We start from the raw sequence: 15,319 nt of genomic DNA on the forward strand, positions 1-15,319 counted from the left end.
CTCAGAATCAGGGGGATCCGTTGAAGCGTTCGAGAGTAATTACCTCATAAAGTGACAGTGGTCAGAATTGTAAAAATTGGCCCGGTCATTAACGTGCAAACCACCCGCGGGGCTTAAGGGGTTAAACTGATAAGAACAGATTTTTTTTTTTTCCTCAGATTAAGACCCACATTAATTTATGCATCATAGCGCATATTCACATAACGGGTTCTCAAATCATCATTCGGAACAACAAAAACAAAATCCCAAAAAACACAACCCTGCAATTAACTGTTACTTACTGTAAGAAGTCCAATGTGAAAAGTTCCAGAGTGCTTCTGCTGCTGTCTCACCATACTTCTTTTTATCCAATAAATAGGCATAAAACAGTCTAGCAAGAAAAATCTTTCTGCATTCCATGGGGGAAAAAACAATCTTTTTAAAAATCACCAAATTCCGAACGTCCCATAAAACCTCTTTATATATGACAAAAATAATCCAGCTTGCCCGCTTCCTTTGCGAGTACTTAAAATCTTGACCTATTAAAATCCTTTCAAAATCGAAACAATGAAAACCAACTAAAGCAACAAACATACGTGACAACAAGGTAAAAACTTTTTTAGCAAAAAAACAGTCCCAAAAAATATGCTGTATTGTTTCCACCTTATTGCAACCTTCCCTAGGACATAGTTCTTGAACCTTTATCCCCCGGTCATTCAAAAAAGCCCTTGTTGGCAAGCATCCATGCAACGCCATCCAGGTTACATCCTTCTGTCTGTTGCTGATTCCACGCATGAAAAAAAGCTTCCACACCTGTCCAGACTGTGCATTATTACAAAACGGCACATCACATAACATCTCCTTCTTCTTAATACCTGAGACAATCAGTTTTTTGTCCGGTCTAACCATGGAGCTTATCCCATTTTGATCATAGAAGGACCTAAGCACCACATAAAAAAACGGTATCACAAACGAAACTGGTTTTCTTAAATCCTTCTCACACCAGCTCCATTTCTGGAAAAGCCGTCCTGCTAAATATTTGCACATGTCCGCAGTCCTGTTATTGCACTGGGATAATTTATAAATGTTCAAAGAATAATGCATTCTTAAAAATAAGTCAATGTTAGGAAAATCACAACCCCCATTTTCCACAGAACACATAACCATTCCTCTTCTTAGTTTCTCCATTTTGGATCCCCAAAAAAACACAAACAGTTTCCTTGTCACTCTCTTTGTCCAAAGCACAGCAGGTGGGAAAATCAAAGCAGTGTACAGCAGAAGCGGGAGAATCACAGACTTGATTACCAGCACTTTCCCTCTCAGCGACAGGTTCCTTAGTTTCCAAAAGTTCAACTTCTGATCCATTTTGTCTTCTAGAATCTTCAGGCTGCTTTTCCCTTTCAGTTCCTTCTCAAAGATGACACCAAGAACCTCAATTTCCTCCCTACTCTCCACTCCTGCCACGTTAACCTCAACCTGCCTCCCAAAGTTACAAAGCTGGCACTTTCCCCAATTCACCGCCATACCAGCCACACAACAAAAAATCCTTACGTGCAAATTCACTCTATTGAGATCCGCCTGTGAAGCACAAGTAAAAACAATATCATCCATATAACTTAAAGACTTGACTGGACCCCCGGATCCCCCAGGAATAAAAACACCAGCCACACACTTGTCAACTTGCACACTTTTTAAAAGGGCCTCCACCACACAGATAAAAAGAATTGGTGACAGGGGACAACCCTGCCTAACTCCCGATAAAATATTAAAACTGGAACTCACATGCCCATTAACTAAAATCTGGCTACTGACCCCACAATAAAAACTCTTAATGACCATCAATAATTTATCCGGAACACCAAGGTGACTTAAAGCAGAGAACAAAAATCTATGTGATATTTTATCAAAGGCTTTCTCCAGGTCCACCGACTGTAACAAAAGAGCATTCTTATTCAAATTAGCCTGATAAATTAAGTCTCTTAGAAGCAGCAAATTATCTGAAATTTTCCTACCAGGCACTGCACATGCCTGATACTCCCCCACCATATCACCTATCACATCTGCCAGTCTACCAGCCACAATTTTAGAAATAATTTTGTAATCACTGTTTAACAATGTTATGGGCCTCCAATTTTTAATATCCCTCATGTCCCCTTTCTTATGAATCAGCGTAACAATCCCCCTACGCATAGAAACCGATAAAATCCCATGAGTAAAACCATATTGCACCACCCGGGAAAACTCCACACCTATAATATCCCAAAATCTAACATAAAATTCAGCAGGAAGACCATCACAGCCTGGCGTCTTGCCTTTCGCCAAGCCATCCACTGCCCGTCTAATTTCATCTTTCCCAACCTCCTCACTTAAAAACCCAATTTTCTCCTCAGGAATATTATTAGTTAATACTTTGCAATAATCATTAATTTCCGCATCACTGGCTCTACTATCGTTAGAGAAGAGTGTTTCATAAAAGGAAAGAATACTGCCAATCATCTCATCCCCAGATACCTCCCCTGCAGGAGAAAAAACAGACTTAAAAACCCCTTTAGGTTTAAAACATTTTTTAAAAAAGTATCTCGAACATTGCTCATTTTCCTCCATGTGCTTTATTTTTGCCTTAAACATAATAGTCTTCCCTTTTTCAATAAGTATCTTCTTCAGTTCGTCCTTCAAATCTGCAATCTCTTTATCCACCTCCATCCCCGCTCTCTTAAACTTATGGAGTACTTCCAATTTTGAAATAACAGCAGCATCATGATCCCTTTTGGCTTTCGCTCTCCTAAAACACACCCCTTTAAAATAACATGCAAATTTCTCCTTAGCCCAGTCCCACCACTCTAGCAAATCTTTAAAAAGGTGCTGTTCAGACACACAAGACAAAAACACTTTATTAAAACCAACCTTAACACTCTCCTCTTCCAGCAGGCTTACGTTCAGCTTCCAGAGTCCCTTTCCAAAAGCCAGGGACTCAGCTATACACAGATCTACCACTATCATCTTGTGGTCAGAAAAAGTCGTCATCACGTGGTTGCACTTGGCCACCTTAATCCCTTCAGACATAAAAACATAGTCAATTCGGGAAACACTACGTCCACTATCTGATATGTATGTGAACTTATCACTTGGCCCAACCATCAGACCAGCATCCGTGTAGCGTAAATCCTGCACAATCTGATTTAAAATATTAGACGTAACATCAGTCCTACCTTCCGTAGAGCTCTTACGATCTTTTGCGGATCTGACACAATTAAAATCTCCAGCCACTATAGTGAAGTCTCTGCCTGGTAAAAACAACTTTAGAGACTCCAAAAACCCAACTCTTGCTTGTTTATCAGCAGGGGCATAAACATTAAAAACCCGTACCCGCTGACCTAAAAAATCCACTAATAAAAACAGACATCTCCCAGGTATGATTACTTTAAACTCTAAAACCTTTAGACTGGAATTACACAGTAAAATGCCCACCCCTTCATTCCTGTTTTCTGAGCATGGGGACCAAAAAGATTGCCCCTTATTCCACTCACTCTCATGCGGGGCAGATTTAATTACACATTCCTGCAGACAGACAATATCTGCATTCACACTCTCAATGTACTCCAGTATCCCTGCTCTCCTACAAGCAGAACCAATCCCTCGTACATTCAGAGAAGCAACACACAACGCCATCATAACAACAGGAAAAAATCTCCACCATACCCGATCCATCATGAACCAGGAGAAAACCCACTCCTGCCACCCACTTTTCTACGTATATCAGGCGACTCAGAACTCGAGTCCCTGTTAGAATAACCTGGTCTTAGGGAGACTGGATCTTCCTGCCCCCCAGACCAACACCCCTCCACCTTACTTCTTTTAATCACGGAGGCATAACTCTCCTCCTTGCCATCATCTTCCTCCTCATTTTCACTCCAATCACTGTTAACCCTATCACGCTGCTGAGGGGTTATAGTTCCATCCGAATCAGAATCCTCCTCCTCCAAAACCTCCATTTCCTCACCCCCATCTCTTCCCAAAACAGGATTCACTGACTCCGCCATATTAGACAAATCCATCCCATCACCCGGGCCATGCACATCAGCTACTTTGTTTATTACTTCCAGCCCCTCCCTCAAACCAACTTTCTTCTGGCTCCGCCCCTTTTCCTCCATCTTGGGCACCGCATGGTCTCTTCCCCTACCACCATCTTGTTTTTGGCTTTCCCCCTCTGAGTCTGAGCCTTCGCCCTCCTCCCCACTTTCCTGCCGAGTCTTCTTCTGCCTCTCTTCAGCGTCCACCTGTGACCTAGGAATCTGAGCCCACAATCTACATTTCCTTGCAAGGTGATCTGCATGTCCACACAAATCACACACCTTATTCATTGGGCAACCACTTGCAACATGCCCAGATTTCCCACAACCTCTACAAACATCACCTTGCACTGGACAATCTTTCTGAACATGTCCAAACTCATGACACTTCCTACAATATTCCATCTGTCCATTATAAAAACAAAATCCCCTTTCTCCTCCGATAGAAAACTGTGCAGGAATGCTCTTGGCACCCCCAATAGCTCTATCATCCGGTCTCAGTTTTACAACATATCTCCTCTTGCCATTTAGATAATTGTATTTGTTCTTCATTCTTCCCAAAAATTTAACCTCACTGCAATACCGAGCTAAAAAATTGGAAACAGTCTCATCCGGAACTTTAGGGTTATACATGTGCACAACCACATACTTATATGTCTGCTGGAACAGAGGTTCCAGTGCAATAAACTCTAGGCATTTCAATTCCTTTTCTTCCTTCATTCGTACCAACTCCATGTAGACTCTCTGGCAAATACTCAAAGAAACAAAAGTGATATCATAAATTCCTTGTTTCTGAAAATCCTGCAGTGCCAATACATCCGTTACCTTCAAGCCATTAATGTTCTTCAAGACATCAACGCAAACTTGGTCCAAACCGATTTCTCCTTCATGACCTGCAGCCACCTTCAGACGGACCGAGTCCTCTAATCCACGTGTTTTCTCCACCATTTTTACAGCAGATAAACACAATCGCCGCTCAATCGCACACTAGGGCCCCACAAGGGGGAACCCCAGTCACAACTGCCCTCCAAACAACACCAGCAGCAGAAAACCACCACTGATCTTGCCAAAAGCCCGAGAAGCGATAACCAGAATTGGTTTCAAACTACGGAGCCACCCAAGGATCCTGAAAAGTCCATTTGTGGAGATGAGCTCCTGGACTCCCGTTAAGAAGACATGTTGTCAACCTCTAGATCCCTTACATGCCTGCACTTTTCGGCTTGCTGCTGCTGCAATCCACGCGTTTTAGATCTGCATAACTCCACCTCTTTAAACACAGCACCTTCACCCCCTGCTGTTCCCACCCGCCTCAACACCGTTGGAAGGGAGGAGAACCAATTAAGGCGGGGGGTGGGGTGGAACGAGCAGCTGTCTACCCTTAGCAGGAGGGCTGCTGATTACATACCTCTCCTGCTGCTGCTGCTGCTGGCTGTCCAGCAGCAGACTGAAGGTGGCTGCTGCTGTGCACAGGTATATAAAGGCTCAGAGCCTATTATGACACGCGCAGCCAGCGTTCCATTGCCACATTCCATCTACTGCAGGCAGGATACCTGGCTGGCTGAATGTCGCTGAGAAGCTCACAGAGACCGCCATAAGCAACAGTTTAACAGAATGCCACAGACTAATCAACCAAACTTTTTGGGTTGGGTTCTCTTTTATAGTCTGCAGGCATTAAATGAAAGAAGTCAGTGTTCCAGCAGAGGGAGACAACGTTTCAGAAAAGGCATTGTAGCAAACCAAAAAAGAAATTTTAAGCGCAGCAGAGTAACCAGCGCACATACCTGTTAGCTCAGGTGAGTTTAAAAGGCTGCTGTTGATAACAAGGGCATTTGCTAAATAGATGGTGTGTGTGCAACAATATACTGAAAGGTCAATTATATTGTGCAGCTTATCTCACCACCTGTAGTTATTTAGGTGAAAGCTCCAAAATGCTTGCCTAATATGTCTGTTTATCCAAAAGGAAGTAAAAAGGGAGAGCTAGAAAGATAGCATTGCATTACATTACATGGCAATGCAATGCACAGTTGCTGAAGTTGAACCAAAATGAGCTTGTAATCTGGCTTCTGCAACTTTGAACATGAAAAATCCAATGAGGAGAAGAAAAGCAAAGCCAAAGAGTCCATCCCAAAATCCGACAAACAAGCAAAATGAACAAAAAACATTGAATTCAATTCTTTCTGATTTTAGAAACTGCATTAAAGAAGGGGTGCACCGGTCCTGGAGATACTGCAATACCAGGTCAATGCGTGGAGTGGACAGAGCAAGCTCTTTTTCCATCTCCCTGTTCTAAAAATCCATTTAATATATGGTCCCCAGATAGGGGACGTATCAGATATTAAACTGATAAGAACAGATTTTTTTTTTTTCCTCAGATTAAGACCCACATTAATTTATGCATCATAGCGCATATTCACATAATGGGTTCTCAAATCATCATTCGGAAAAACAAAAACAAAATCCCAAAAAACACAACCCTGCAATTAACTGTTACTTACTGTAAGAAGTCCAATGTGAAAAGTTCCAGAGTGCTTCTGCTGCTGTCTCACCATACTTCTTTTTATCCAATAAATAGGCATAAAACAGTCTAGCAAGAAAAATCTTTCTGCATTCCATGGGGGAAAAAACAATCTTTTTAAAAATCACCAAATTCCGAACGTCCCATAAAACCTCTTTATATATGACAAAAATAATCCAGCTTGCCCGCTTCCTTTGCGAGTACTTAAAATCTTGACCTATTAAAATCCTTTCAAAATCGAAACAATGAAAACCAACTAAAGCAACAAACATACGTGACAACAAGGTAAAAACTTTTTTAGCAAAAAAACAGTCCCAAAAAATATGCTGTATTGTTTCCACCTTATTGCAACCTTCCCTAGGACATAGTTCTTGAACCTTTATCCCCCGGTCATTCAAAAAAGCCCTTGTTGGCAAGCATCCATGCAACGCCATCCAGGTTACATCCTTCTGTCTGTTGCTGATTCCACGCATGAAAAAAAGCTTCCACACCTGTCCAGACTGTGCATTATTACAAAACGGCACATCACATAACATCTCCTTCTTCTTAATACCTGAGACAATCAGTTTTTTGTCCGGTCTAACCATGGAGCTTATCCCATTTTGATCATAGAAGGACCTAAGCACCACATAAAAAAACGGTATCACAAACGAAACTGGTTTTCTTAAATCCTTCTCACACCAGCTCCATTTCTGGAAAAGCCGTCCTGCTAAATATTTGCACATGTCCGCAGTCCTGTTATTGCACTGGGATAATTTATAAATGTTCAAAGAATAATGCATTCTTAAAAATAAGTCAATGTTAGGAAAATCACAACCCCCATTTTCCACAGAACACATAACCATTCCTCTTCTTAGTTTCTCCATTTTGGATCCCCAAAAAAACACAAACAGTTTCCTTGTCACTCTCTTTGTCCAAAGCACAGCAGGTGGGAAAATCAAAGCAGTGTACAGCAGAAGCGGGAGAATCACAGACTTGATTACCAGCACTTTCCCTCTCAGCGACAGGTTCCTTAGTTTCCAAAAGTTCAACTTCTGATCCATTTTGTCTTCTAGAATCTTCAGGCTGCTTTTCCCTTTCAGTTCCTTCTCAAAGATGACACCAAGAACCTCAATTTCCTCCCTACTCTCCACTCCTGCCACGTTAACCTCAACCTGCCTCCCAAAGTTACAAAGCTGGCACTTTCCCCAATTCACCGCCATACCAGCCACACAACAAAAAATCCTTACGTGCAAATTCACTCTATTGAGATCCGCCTGTGAACCACAAGTAAAAACAATATCATCCATATAACTTAAAGACTTGACTGGACCCCCGGATCCCCCAGGAATAAAAACACCAGCCACACACTTGTCAACTTGCACACTTTTTAAAAGGGCCTCCACCACACAGATAAAAAGAATTGGTGACAGGGGACAACCCTGCCTAACTCCCGATAAAATATTAAAACTGGAACTCACATGCCCATTAACTAAAATCTGGCTACTGACCCCACAATAAAAACTCTTAATGACCATCAATAATTTATCCGGAACACCAAGGTGACTTAAAGCAGAGAACAAAAATCTATGTGATATTTTATCAAAGGCTTTCTCCAGGTCCACCGACTGTAACAAAAGAGCATTCTTATTCAAATTAGCCTGATAAATTAAGTCTCTTAGAAGCAGCAAATTATCTGAAATTTTCCTACCAGGCACTGCACATGCCTGATACTCCCCCACCATATCACCTATCACATCTGCCAGTCTACCAGCCACAATTTTAGAAATAATTTTGTAATCACTGTTTAACAATGTTATGGGCCTCCAATTTTTAATATCCCTCATGTCCCCTTTCTTATGAATCAGCGTAACAATCCCCCTACGCATAGAAACCGATAAAATCCCATGAGTAAAACCATATTGCACCACCCGGGAAAACTCCACACCTATAATATCCCAAAATCTAACATAAAATTCAGCAGGAAGACCATCACAGCCTGGCATCTTGCCTTTCGCCAAGCCATCCACTGCCCGTCTAATTTCATCTTTCCCAACCTTCTCACTTAAAAACCCAATTTTCTCCTCAGGAATATTATTAGTTAATACTTTGCAATAATCATTAATTTCCGCATCACTGGCTCTACTATCGTTAGAGAAGAGTGTTTCATAAAAGGAAAGAATACTGCCAATCATCTCATCCCCAGATACCTCCCCTGCAGGAGAAAAAACAGACTTAAAAACCCCTTTAGGTTTAAAACATTTTTTAAAAAAGTATCTCGAACATTGCTCATTTTCCTCCATGTGCTTTATTTTTGCCTTAAACATAATAGTCTTCCCTTTTTCAATAAGTATCTTCTTCAGTTCGTCCTTCAAATCTGCAATCTCTTTATCCACCTCCATCCCCGCTCTCTTAAACTTATGGAGTACTTCCAATTTTGAAATAACAGCAGCATCATGATCCCTTTTGGCTTTCGCTCTCCTAAAACACACCCCTTTAAAATAACATGCAAATTTCTCCTTAGCCCAGTCCCACCACTCTAGCAAATCTTTAAAAAGGTGCTGTTCAGACACACAAGACAAAAACACTTTATTAAAACCAACCTTAACACTCTCCTCTTCCAGCAGGCTTACGTTCAGCTTCCAGAGTCCCTTTCCAAAAGCCAGGGACTCAGCTATACACAGATCTACCACTATCATCTTGTGGTCAGAAAAAGTCGTCATCACGTGGTTGCACTTGGCCACCTTAATCCCTTCAGACATAAAAACATAGTCAATTCGGGAAACACTACGTCCACTATCTGATATGTATGTGAACTTATCACTTGGCCCAACCATCAGACCAGCATCCGTGTAGCGTAAATCCTGCACAATCTGATTTAAAATATTAGACGTAACATCAGTCCTACCTTCCGTAGAGCTCTTACGATCTTTTGCGGATCTGACACAATTAAAATCTCCAGCCACTATAGTGAAGTCTCTGCCTGGTAAAAACAACTTTAGAGACTCCAAAAACCCAACTCTTGCTTGTTTATCAGCAGGGGCATAAACATTAAAAACCCGTACCCGCTGACCTAAAAAATCCACTAATAAAAACAGACATCTCCCAGGTATGATTACTTTAAACTCTAAAACCTTTAGACTGGAATTACACAGTAAAATGCCCACCCCTTCATTCCTGTTTTCTGAGCATGGGGACCAAAAAGATTGCCCCTTATTCCACTCACTCTCATGCGGGGCAGATTTAATTACACATTCCTGCAGACAGACAATATCTGCATTCACACTCTCAATGTACTCCAGTATCCCTGCTCTCCTACAAGCAGAACCAATCCCTCGTACATTCAGAGAAGCAACACACAACGCCATCATAACAACAGGAAAAAATCTCCACCATACCCGATCCATCATGAACCAGGAGAAAACCCACTCCTGCCACCCACTTTTCTACGTATATCAGGCGACTCAGAACTCGAGTCCCTGTTAGAATAACCTGGTCTTAGGGAGACTGGATCTTCCTGCCCCCCAGACCAACACCCCTCCACCTTACTTCTTTTAATCACGGAGGCATAACTCTCCTCCTTGCCATCATCTTCCTCCTCATTTTCACTCCAATCACTGTTAACCCTATCACGCTGCTGAGGGGTTATAGTTCCATCCGAATCAGAATCCTCCTCCTCCAAAACCTCCATTTCCTCACCCCCATCTCTTCCCAAAACAGGATTCACTGACTCCGCCATATTAGACAAATCCATCCCATCACCCGGGCCATGCACATCAGCTACTTTGTTTATTACTTCCAGCCCCTCCCTCAAACCAACTTTCTTCTGGCTCCGCCCCTTTTCCTCCATCTTGGGCACCGCATGGTCTCTTCCCCTACCACCATCTTGTTTTTGGCTTTCCCCCTCTGAGTCTGAGCCTTCGCCCTCCTCCCCACTTTCCTGCCGAGTCTTCTTCTGCCTCTCTTCAGCGTCCACCTGTGACCTAGGAATCTGAGCCCACAATCTACATTTCCTTGCAAGGTGATCTGCATGTCCACACAAATCACACACCTTATTCATTGGGCAACCACTTGCAACATGCCCAGATTTCCCACAACCTCTACAAACATCACCTTGCACTGGACAATCTTTCTGAACATGTCCAAACTCATGACACTTCCTACAATATTCCATCTGTCCATTATAAAAACAAAATCCCCTTTCTCCTCCGATAGAAAACTGTGCAGGAATGCTCTTGGCACCCCCAATAGCTCTATCATCCGGTCTCAGTTTTACAACATATCTCCTCTTGCCATTTAGATAATTGTATTTGTTCTTCATTCTTCCCAAAAATTTAACCTCACTGCAATACCGAGCTAAAAAATTGGAAACAGTCTCATCCGGAACTTTAGGGTTATACATGTGCACAACCACATACTTATATGTCTGCTGGAACAGAGGTTCCAGTGCAATAAACTCTAGGCATTTCAATTCCTTTTCTTCCTTCATTCGTACCAACTCCATGTAGACTCTCTGGCAAATACTCAAAGAAACAAAAGTGATATCATAAATTCCTTGTTTCTGAAAATCCTGCAGTGCCAATACATCCGTTACCTTCAAGCCATTAATGTTCTTCAAGACATCAACGCAAACTTGGTCCAAACCGATTTCTCCTTCATGACCTGCAGCCACCTTCAGACGGACCGAGTCCTCTAATCCACGTGTTTTCTCCACCATTTTTACAGCAGATAAACACAATCGCCGCTCAATCGCACACTAGGGCCCCACAAGGGGGAACCCCAGTCACAACTGCCCTCCAAACAACACCAGCAGCAGAAAACCACCACTGATCTTGCCAAAAGCCCGAGAAGCGATAACCAGAATTGGTTTCAAACTACGGAGCCACCCAAGGATCCTGAAAAGTCCATTTGTGGAGATGAGCTCCTGGACTCCCGTTAAGAAGACATGTTGTCAACCTCTAGATCCCTTACATGCCTGCACTTTTCGGCTTGCTGCTGCTGCAATCCACGCGTTTTAGATCTGCATAACTCCACCTCTTTAAACACAGCACCTTCACCCCCTGCTGTTCCCACCCGCCTCAACACCGTTGGAAGGGAGGAGAACCAATTAAGGCGGGGGGTGGGGTGGAACGAGCAGCTGTCTACCCTTAGCAGGAGGGCTGCTGATTACATACCTCTCCTGCTGCTGCTGCTGCTGGCTGTCCAGCAGCAGACTGAAGGTGGCTGCTGCTGTGCACAGGTATATAAAGGCTCAGAGCCTATTATGACACGCGCAGCCAGCGTTCCATTGCCACATTCCATCTACTGCAGGCAGGATACCTGGCTGGCTGAATGTCGCTGAGAAGCTCACAGAGACCGCCATAAGCAACAGTTTAACAGAATGCCACAGACTAATCAACCAAACTTTTTGGGTTGGGTTCTCTTTTATAGTCTGCAGGCATTAAATGAAAGAAGTCAGTGTTCCAGCAGAGGGAGACAACGTTTCAGAAAAGGCATTGTAGCAAACCAAAAAAGAAATTTTAAGCGCAGCAGAGTAACCAGCGCACATACCTGTTAGCTCAGGTGAGTTTAAAAGGCTGCTGTTGATAACAAGGGCATTTGCTAAATAGATGGTGTGTGTGCAACAATATACTGAAAGGTCAATTATATTGTGCAGCTTATCTCACCACCTGTAGTTATTTAGGTGAAAGCTCCAAAATGCTTGCCTAATATGTCTGTTTATCCAAAAGGAAGTAAAAAGGGAGAGCTAGAAAGATAGCATTGCATTACATTACATGGCAATGCAATGCACAGTTGCTGAAGTTGAACCAAAATGAGCTTGTAATCTGGCTTCTGCAACTTTGAACATGAAAAATCCAATGAGGAGAAGAAAAGCAAAGCCAAAGAGTCCATCCCAAAATCCGACAAACAAGCAAAATGAACAAAAAACATTGAATTCAATTCTTTCTGATTTTAGAAACTGCATTAAAGAAGGGGTGCACCGGTCCTGGAGATACTGCAATACCAGGTCAATGCGTGGAGTGGACAGAGCAAGCTCTTTTTCCATCTCCCTGTTCTAAAAATCCATTTAATATATGGTCCCCAGATAGGGGACGTATCAGATATTAAACTGATAAGAACAGATACTACACTTGATCTTAGCCAAAAGGTCGAGAAGCGATAACCAGAATTGGTTTCAAACTACGGAGCCACCCAAGGATCCTGAAAAGTCCATTTGTGGAGATGAGCTCCTGGACTCCCGTTAAGAAGACATGTTGTCAACCTCTAGATCCCTTACATGCCTGCACTTTTCGGCTTGCTGCTGCTGCAATCCACGCGTTTTAGATCTGCATAACTCCACCTCTTTAAACACAGCACCTTCACCCCCTGCTGTTCCCACCCGCCTCAACACCGTTGGAAGGGAGGAGAACCAATTAAGGCGGGGGGTGGGGTGGAACGAGCAGCTGTCTACCCTTAGCAGGAGGGCTGCTGATTACATACCTCTCCTGCTGCTGCTGCTGCTGGCTGTCCAGCAGCAGACTGAAGGTGGCTGCTGCTGTGCACAGGTATATAAAGGCTCAGAGCCTATTATGACACGCGCAGCCAGCGTTCCATTGCCACATTCCATCTACTGCAGGCAGGATACCTGGCTGGCTGAATGTCGCTGAGAAGCTCACAGAGACCGCCATAAGCAACAGTTTAACAGAATGCCACAGACTAATCAACCAAACTTTTTGGGTTGGGTTCTCTTTTATAGTCTGCAGGCATTAAATGAAAGAAGTCAGTGTTCCAGCAGAGGGAGACAACGTTTCAGAAAAGGCATTGTAGCAAACGAAAAAAGAAATTTTAAGCGCAGCAGAGTAACCAGCGCACATACCTGTTAGCTCAGGTGAGTTTAAAAGGCTGCTGTTGATAACAAGGGCATTTGCTAAATAGATGGTGTGTGTGCAACAATATACTGAAAGGTCAATTATATTGTGCAGCTTATCTCACCACCTGTAGTTATTTAGGTGAAAGCTCCAAAATGCTTGCCTAATATGTCTGTTTATCCAAAAGGAAGTAAAAAGGGAGAGCTAGAAAGATAGCATTGCATTACATTACATGGCAATGCAATGCACAGTTGCTGAAGTTGAACCAAAATGAGCTTGTAATCTGGCTTCTGCAACTTTGAACATGAAAAATCCAATGAGGAGAAGAAAAGCAAAGCCAAAGAGTCCATCCCAAAATCCGACAAACAAGCAAAATGAACAAAAAACATTGAATTCAATTCTTTCTGATTTTAGAAACTGCATTAAAGAAGGGGTGCACCGGTCCTGGAGATACTGCAATACCAGGTCAATGCGTGGAGTGGACAGAGCAAGCTCTTTTTCCATCTCCCTGTTCTAAAAATCCATTTAATATATGGTCCCCAGATAGGGGACGTATCAGATATTAAACTGATAAGAACAGATACTACACTTGATCTTAGCCAAAAGGCCGAGAAGCGATAACCAGAATTGGTTTCAAACTACGGAGCCACCCAAGGATCCTGAAAAGTCCATTTGTGGAGATGAGCTCCTGGACTCCCGTTAAGAAGACATGTTGTCAACCTCTAGATCCCTTACATGCCTGCACTTTTCGGCTTGCTGCTGCTGCAATCCACGCGTTTTAGATCTGCATAACTCCACCTCTTTAAACACAGCACCTTCACCCCCTGCTGTTCCCACCCGCCTCAACACCGTTGGAAGGGAGGAGAACCAATTAAGGCGGGGGGTGGGGTGGAACGAGCAGCTGTCTACCCTTAGCAGGAGGGCTGCTGATTACATACCTCTCCTGCTGCTGCTGCTGCTGGCTGTCCAGCAGCAGACTGAAGGTGGCTGCTGCTGTGCACAGGTATATAAAGGCTCAGAGCCTATTATGACACGCGCAGCCAGCGTTCCATTGCCACATTCCATCTACTGCAGGCAGGATACCTGGCTGGCTGAATGTCGCTGAGAAGCTCACAGAGACCGCCATAAGCAACAGTTTAACAGAATGCCACAGACTAATCAACCAAACTTTTTGGGTTGGGTTCTCTTTTATAGTCTGCAGGCATTAAATGAAAGAAGTCAGTGTTCCAGCAGAGGGAGACAACGTTTCAGAAAAGGCATTGTAGCAAACGAAAAAAGAAATTTTAAGCGCAGCAGAGTAACCAGCGCACATACCTGTTAGCTCAGGTGAGTTTAAAAGGCTGCTGTTGATAACAAGGGCATTTGCTAAATAGATGGTGTGTGTGCAACAATATACTGAAAGGTCAATTATATTGTGCAGCTTATCTCACCACCTGTAGTTATTTAGGTGAAAGCTCCAAAATGCTTGCCTAATATGTCTGTTTATCCAAAAGGAAGTAAAAAGGGAGAGCTAGAAAGATAGCATTGCATTACATTACATGGCAATGCAATGCACAGTTGCTGAAGTTGAACCAAAATGAGCTTGTAATCTGGCTTCTGCAACTTTGAACATGAAAAATCCAATGAGGAGAAGAAAAGCAAAGCCAAAGAGTCCATCCCAAAATCCGACAAACAAGCAAAATGAACAAAAAACATTGAATTCAATTCTTTCTGATTTTAGAAACTGCATTAAAGAAGGGGTGCACCGGTCCTGGAGATACTGCAATACCAGGTCAATGCGTGGAGTGGACAGAGCAAGCTCTTTTTCCATCTCCCTGTTCTAAAAATCCATTTAATATATGGTCCCCAGATAGGGGACGTATCAGATATTAAACTGATAAGAACAGATACTACACTTGATCTTAGCCAAAAGGCCGAGAAGCGATAAC

At 42.9% G+C, this 15,319-nt stretch overlaps 4 non-coding genes across 4 annotated transcripts; all 4 read right to left on the reverse strand.

Annotated features, from left to right (window-relative positions):
* Positions 1–6,250: 6,250 nt before the first annotated feature.
* On the reverse strand, positions 6,251–6,439 carry LOC141250064 (U2 spliceosomal RNA). The gene has a single exon (XR_012312435.1). It is a non-coding gene; the product is annotated as a U2 spliceosomal RNA (small nuclear RNA).
* Positions 6,440–12,513: 6,074 nt separating this feature from the next.
* LOC141250062 (U2 spliceosomal RNA) lies at positions 12,514–12,704 on the reverse strand. The gene has a single exon (XR_012312434.1). It is a non-coding gene; the product is annotated as a U2 spliceosomal RNA (small nuclear RNA).
* A 1,115-nt stretch (positions 12,705–13,819) lies between these two features.
* On the reverse strand, positions 13,820–14,010 carry LOC141250061 (U2 spliceosomal RNA). Its single transcript, XR_012312433.1, has one exon. It is a non-coding gene; the product is annotated as a U2 spliceosomal RNA (small nuclear RNA).
* Positions 14,011–15,125: 1,115 nt separating this feature from the next.
* Positions 15,126–15,316, reverse strand: LOC141250071 (U2 spliceosomal RNA). Its single transcript, XR_012312439.1, has one exon. It is a non-coding gene; the product is annotated as a U2 spliceosomal RNA (small nuclear RNA).
* Between the last annotated feature and the right edge of the window lie 3 nt (positions 15,317–15,319).

The sequence above is a fragment of the Phyllobates terribilis genome, unplaced genomic scaffold (genome assembly GCF_046119375.1).
Source record: "Phyllobates terribilis strain yellow unplaced genomic scaffold, ASM4611937v1 Scaffold_5324__1_contigs__length_52526, whole genome shotgun sequence".
In the NCBI taxonomy this organism is placed as follows: Eukaryota; Metazoa; Chordata; class Amphibia; order Anura; family Dendrobatidae; genus Phyllobates; species Phyllobates terribilis.